General features: G+C 37.6%; 1 protein-coding gene across 1 annotated transcript in view; it reads right to left on the reverse strand.

Moving 5' to 3' along the window:
* Positions 1-1,232, reverse strand: part of IRX4 (iroquois homeobox 4) — a 39,089-nt gene extending 37,857 nt beyond the window's left edge. Inside the window, exon 1 of the mRNA XM_077491936.1 lies at positions 1,002-1,232. The gene's annotated coding sequence lies outside the window, so the exon portion shown is untranslated. The remainder of the gene's footprint in view (positions 1-1,001) is intronic.
* Positions 1,233-7,123: the final 5,891 nt, after the last annotated feature.

The following is a 7,123-nucleotide window of genomic DNA, read 5'->3' on the forward strand; positions in this document are numbered from 1 at the left end:
TTTTATAAAAAGCCATAAATAGAAGCCACCAATAAAGGTGACCATACCTATCATAATTTGATTGTACAATCTCTTCCCAAAACTTTGTGACATAAGGATAAATATTAACAATCGATTCAGTTTGAATTCGGTGTGCAGGCCCTTATATTCCTTAGTTGATGGTAGATCTAAAGGAGATTGCACAGTCAAATAGTATAGTGTATGGTCTCTGATACTGTAGTTATGTGAGATGGCCATACATGCTTCGATAAATGGTCAATTTATTTTCCAATCGATCACTCCCAATAGGAATAATTAATCTACAGCATACGATCCATTTAATCAAAGTGCCACACACAGCAAATTGGATTCTGATCGACAGTTAAAAGACACAATCGCAAGTTATCATCTCTGTTCTCACTATGCAATCTCATAATCTGAGTGATTGAAATACGATCAAATTCATGAGCAAAGTGTCTCGGTGCTGTCATCAATGAAAAACCATCGATAATTTTATGCCCTGGCTGATCAACTCAGTTTGATCAAATCTGGTCTAAATCGATTGTAAAGCAAGTTATGCCCGTGCAATTGGCTGCTTGATCGGATAATAAAACCAAAGCGTGTATGGCCACCATAGGAGTTGAAGAAAGTTTTCCCCAACTACATGTAGGCAGCATAGAGAGCACACAGCACATGGGATGATAGGCATCATACTCCTTAGTTATTGTCAAAGCCAAGTACCAAGTTTGTAAGATTTTCTATCTGCCATAAGCTTCTTGAACTTCTAGCTGACCTCCATACAGAGAACATAAGTAGAGGTCAGCTAGAAGAAGTGCAGTCATCAGAGCCAATGACACTATAGCAATGCCTACAATTGCCATACCTAGAAGTAGTGACTATTCTTTGTAAACAGCTCTCCATATTATGAATGAACCTGCTTTCTCTTTCCTCTCCTCTACCAGTCCTCAGACCCCTTGTAGCCATTATTGTCTGAAAGCAGCGAATAAACTCAAATATATTACCTGGATGGTGGCAGACTGGAGCCAGTCTTCTCCCTGCTGGCTTTCCTGAAGACTAGAGATTTCCTCTCGCCTGCTCTGTCTCACTTGGTAAGGAGATGCGAGGGAGTAATGTAGACATTTCTGCGTGTATCATACCTGACTAGTGTGGAGTAGAGCTCAGTCCCCAGGCACCGCAATCACTTCACTAACCCTCTCTACTCCAGTGACGTTATAGTGAGTGAGCAGCTCCACTGAGCACGGGGCTCCTCTGATTAACACTGAGGAGCCACTGAGTGAGGAGCCACTAAGATCCTCAGTCACTGCAAACTTCCTACACATCACTAACCATCCATTATCTATCCATCATCAATTATCTATCTATCTATCTATCTATCTATCTATCTATCTATCTATCTATCTATCTATCTATCTGTTATCTATCTGTTATCTATCTATCTATCTATCTATCTATCTATCTATCTATCTATCTGTTATCTATCTATCTATCTATCTATCTATCTATCTATCTATCTATCTATCTATCTATCTGTTATCTATATATCTGTTATCTATCTATCTATCTATCTATCTATCTATCTATCTACCTACCTATTATTCTACTATCTATCTATCTATCTATCTATCTATCTATCTATCTATCTATCTATCTATCTATCTATCTATCTCTGTTATCTATCTATCTATCTATCTATCTATCTATCTATCTATCTATCTATCTATCTATCTATCTATCTATCTATCTATCTATCTATCTATCTATCTATCTATCTATCTATCTATATCTGTTATCTATCTATCTATCTATCTATCTATCTATCTATCTATCTATCTATCTATCTATCTATCTATCCATCCATCTATCTATATACCTACCTATTATTCTATTATCTATCTATCTATCTATCTATCTATCTATCTATCTATCTGTTATCTATCTATCTATCTATCTATCTATCTATCTATCTATCTATCTATCTACCTACCTATTATTCTATTATCTATCTATCTATCTATCTATCTATCTATCTATCTATCTATCTATCTATCTATCTGTTATCTATCTATCTATCTATCTATCTATCTATCTATCTATCAATCTATCTATTATTATATTATCTATCTATCTATCTATCTATCTATCTATCTATCTATCTATCTATCTATCTATCTATCTATCTATCTATCTATCTATCTATCTATCTGTCTGCCTTTTATCTTTGCCATCACAATTCCTGTCTGCATTCACCGAGACAAAATAGACGTTTTCTAGTTACCCCAGTCTACAATCCACAAAAAAAAACTACATTAGATTTTTGTGAACCGGTTCCCTGACATGAACACCTTGCCATGCACACACAGGGTTATAAGGTGAGTCCTGATTTGCATTGGCCTCATTTAGCAGACACAGTAAAAGTGGTTAGTTGAACATGATTTGATCCAATTGTACAGTGTATGTGGTTTGTACCTTTCCTTCCCCTATTAGTCCCTATACTTTCATGCTATAGGATTCAGATATACATAGCAGTGGAGCTGGAAGAGATGTCTGTTAAAGGGCACAGTGTTAAATCCTGTTCCCCTAAATGAAATACGTCCAGATGATGATGATGATTTGCTCTATTAGTCACAAGGCCATTAATCTTGTGACTTGTAGCAGATTTTGTCCTGAGGGATGTGTGTTTATTTATTTATGTCTTCTCCTGGTATAACAAAGGAATGCTGTGTGTGTGATCCTGTGCCTACCTTCAGCATGCTCATAGTTAATGTGTGACATGGAGCAAGGTGTTTGTATAGTATTTGCAGGGAACAGACAATAAAAGTCCCAGGAACACCAGCTAGCTATTCACACAGCACACTCCACCAAACAAATGCTGCAGTGCAATAGAAAAGGACTGCCATGTACAATACATTGCTTTTAAAATGACACTTTCCTCCAGAGTTCACAATGCTGAGCCTAGGGTGAACCCCAGCACTTTTTTTTAAAGCGTGTTGAGAAGCCTTATGTAATCTCTGAACAGAAATTCTGATGTAGCTACACAGGCTCAGTCTTTTATGGCTGAGCCCACATCATCTATCACCATCACAAACACAAATGATGACAAGCTGACAAGGGGCAAAATAAATGAAAGCTGCTGCTAGCATGTTATATTTGGGTGGCTGTAGATTTCTTTTTTTTTTCTTTTTTTTTTTTTACTCTACACTGTGCACTACCATGCAGGGATCATAGAAATTCACACCTCCATTTACATTGTAAGCAGGACTCTCCTAACCATCTTATGTTTAATTATATTGTAACTGTACCAGCTCCTTTTATTTTGGGATGCGGTGGGAAGTGTTGGTGCTGTATACATCTTAAATAATAATAATAATAATAATAATAATAATAATAATAATAATAATAGCAACCTGATAAAATAAATCTGGCATTAATTTGATTTAAAGAATCCCACCTTTGCATTTGAGTACAGGCATACCCCACTTTTAAGTATACAATGGGGTTTATTTACTAAAGCTGGAACATACAAAATCAGACTCATTTCTGCATAGAAACCAATGAACTTCCAGGTTTTATTACCAAAGCTGAATAGAACAAGCTGGGGTTAGAACCTCATTGGTTTCTATGCAGAAGGGAGCCTTATTTTGCACTTTCCAGCTTTAGTAAATAAACCCCATTGTGTACTTAAAAGTGGGGTATGCCTGTAGTTATTTGAACCTTTTCACTGCAGTCACCAAAAGTGTTTGTAAACGCTAACAATAAATGTTTTGCCTGTTAAATATGAATTTGAAAGCATTTTGGGGGGGCATTTACTAATACTGGTGCCCACAGAACCTGATGCAGCTGTACAGAGTAACTTTCACGTCCAGGTTTTATTGTCAAAGTTTAATTGAAGTTAGAAGTTGATTGGTTACTATGCACAACTGCAGCAGATTCGCTGTGCACCAGTTTTAGTAGATCTTTCTCACCGTGTTAGGACTAACAATGTAGCTTAATTGAATAAGCTAACGTTCCATGCTGATGGGTTACTATGCACAGTTGCAGCAGATTCTATATGCACCAGTTTTAGCAAATCCCCACAAGTGTTATACACGCTCCCTGTCTTAAGGTGACAAAGCTGCTCAGTACAGTTGCCACCCTAGGACAGAAGGTGTGTTAATGGCAGGATTACCAGGTTAAAAAATGGGAGGAGGAAAAGGTTGGGGAAAAAAGAAAACGAATGCAGCCACCACATCTAAGGACCAGTAAGCTGCAATACTATCAATTGTTGTCTTTGGGTATAGATACTCTTTTACTTAGGTCCAGCTTGTCCAATGCCTGCCCCCTGTGTTCCCTGATCCTGCACCTTATACATCTCCAGAAGTAGCACCTTAGTCCAATCTCCTTGTATAGGAGATGCATTTGTTCCCATGATCCTGCACCTCTCCAGAACTAGCACCTTAGTCCAATCTCCTTGTATAGGAGATGCATTTGTTCCCATGATCCTGCACCTCTCCAGAACTAGCACCTTAGTCCAATCTCCTTGTATAGGAGATGCATTTGTTCCCATGATCCTGCACCTCTCCAGAACTAGCACCTTAGTCCAATCTCCTTGTATAGGAGATGCATTTGTTCCCATGATCCTGCACCTCTCCAGAACTAGCACCTTAGTCCAATCTCCTTGTATAGGAGATGCATTTGTTCCCATGATCCTGCACCTCCCAGAACAAGCACCTTAGTCCAATCTCCTTGTATAGGAGATGCATTTGTTCCCATGATCCTGCACCTCTCCAGAACTAGCACCTTAGTCCAATCTCCTTGTATAGGAGATGCATTTGTTCCCATGATCCTGCACCTCTCCAGAACTAGCACCTTAGTCCAATCTCCTTGTATAGGAGATGCATTTGTTCCCATGATCCTGCACCTCCCAGAACTAGCACCTTAGTCCAATCTCCTTGTATAGGAGATGCATTTGTTCCCATGATCCTGCACCTCTCCAGAACAAGCACCTTAGTCCAATCTCCTTGTATAGGAGATGCATTTGTTCCCATGATCCTGCACCTCTCCAGAACTAGCACCTTAGTCCAATCTCCTTGTATAGGAGATGCATTTGTTCCCATGATCCTGCACCTCCCAGAACTAGCACCTTAGTCCAATCTCCTTGTATAGGAGATGCATTTGTTCCCATGATCCTGCACCTCTCCAGAACAAGCGCCTTAGTCCAATCTCCTTGTATAGGAGATGCATTTGACTATGTGTTGAAATCTTTAAACACTGCAATGCAATCGCTTACATTGTAACCAAGTGCAGAAATCAGTCAATAGCTGAAAAACACACAAAGATCACTCATTCTGTTTGACTTCTATACCTGCTATCAGTTGTGTGTAAAAGGTCAAGTTGGATGTTATTTATCAAGAAGGCACAGCGGGGTAGAAACAGCAAATCCATTAGAAGGATTGCCCGGAATGCACTATAAATGAAGGCATAGCCCATATATCGCTCGCCAGTGTCACATTAAGTCTCCGCAGCCTGCAGAGCATCCAGGTAGCAGTATGAGCAAACACTTGTAAGCTCCAGCCTGTCTAATAATAATGTGCTGATATTGCACAGATCCCCATGCAGTGCCTCAAGTCAACGGATTTACAGTGACTTGTTCAAGGTCACCCTCTAATGACCCATATCTAATACCATGGTTGTTAAGACTTCAGTCATTGTCTTCTATAACTAAACTCATCCTCAAAAACATGACCTTCTCTATTGTATATCTCCTTGTACTAGCTACTTTGCAAATGTACTTAAAGCAGAGCCAAACCCTTAATGGGTGACATTTGATTCGCTAAATGACTTTTATGTATCATACATAAGTGTCATGGCTCTATTTTTTCATAAAATACACAGTTTTCATCTTTTTATTCTCATCTCAATGCTGCTGATCTCCTCCAGCCTCCTTCAGCTACTTCCTGTCTTCATGCTTTTGCTCCGGCCTGGGATGGACATCATTGCTCTGGACCAGTTTGGAAACAATGACAACTGTGGACCATTCCTGAGCAATATGTGTTGGCAGGACTGCTTGTGGTCTCCATCAAGGCTGCAGGCGACAATGCTGGAGCACAATCAGGAAACAATAAGTGTCTTCATTTGGACTTGATGGCATGATCACCAGGGATTATTTGAAAGAAAGCTGCAGATTTAAGAAGATTGAAAGCAACTTTTGGAATGACATGAACTTGTTAAATCTTAGATTTTAGTGACTGGATTTAGACATACTTTAGACTCCAGTTTAGGCTCATATACAAGGGTACTTTGTTGGAGAATAAAAACCACACATATAGCTTGAACTGGGTGGACCTGGGTCTTTTTTGTCAACCTTATAAACTATGTAACCATGTAACTTTTCTTCCAGCCTTGAGGTTTGTGCGAGTTACTTATTACTACATAGGTCCATCTACCACTTGCTGTTGTTACAAGCATTTCAACAACAATGTTAACAAAAAAAAAAAAGATACACTTCATTGCAGACACATGGGAGTTAGGTCCATCTAGTTCAACCAAAAAAAAAAAAAAGAATACACTGGATACTTCCAGATACAGAACCTGTTATCCACAGATGACTCAATGGATGTCATATTTACAGATGTCACATTTACAAAGCATATTATATTTACACTTGTCCTATTAAGAAAGGATATTATAATTATAGTTGCCCTTTTGACAAAGGATATTATATCTACATATGTTCTATTGACAAGTCATACTATATTTACAGATGTAGTATTGACAAGTGATATTATATATATATATATATATATATATATATATATATATATATATATATATATATATATATATAGTTGCATTTTTGACAAAGGATATTATATCTACATATGTCCTATTGACAAGTGATATTATATTTACAGTTGTCCTATTTGAAAAGGATATTATATTTACAGATATCCTATTTGAAAAGGATATTATATTTACAGAGGTTCTATTGACAAGTGATATTATATTTACAGATGTCCAATCTGCAAAAGATATTATATTTACAGATATCCTATTTGAAAAGGATTTTATATTTACAGATGTCCTATTTGCAAAGGGTCTTATAAATACGAATGTCATATTGACAAAAGATATTATAATTACAGTT

Source organism: Lithobates pipiens, unplaced genomic scaffold (genome assembly GCF_037356315.1).
Source record: "Lithobates pipiens isolate NorthernLeopardFrog02 unplaced genomic scaffold, aLitPip1_a1.2 Scaffold_19, whole genome shotgun sequence".
Lineage (NCBI taxonomy): Eukaryota > Metazoa > Chordata > Amphibia > Anura > Ranidae > Lithobates > Lithobates pipiens.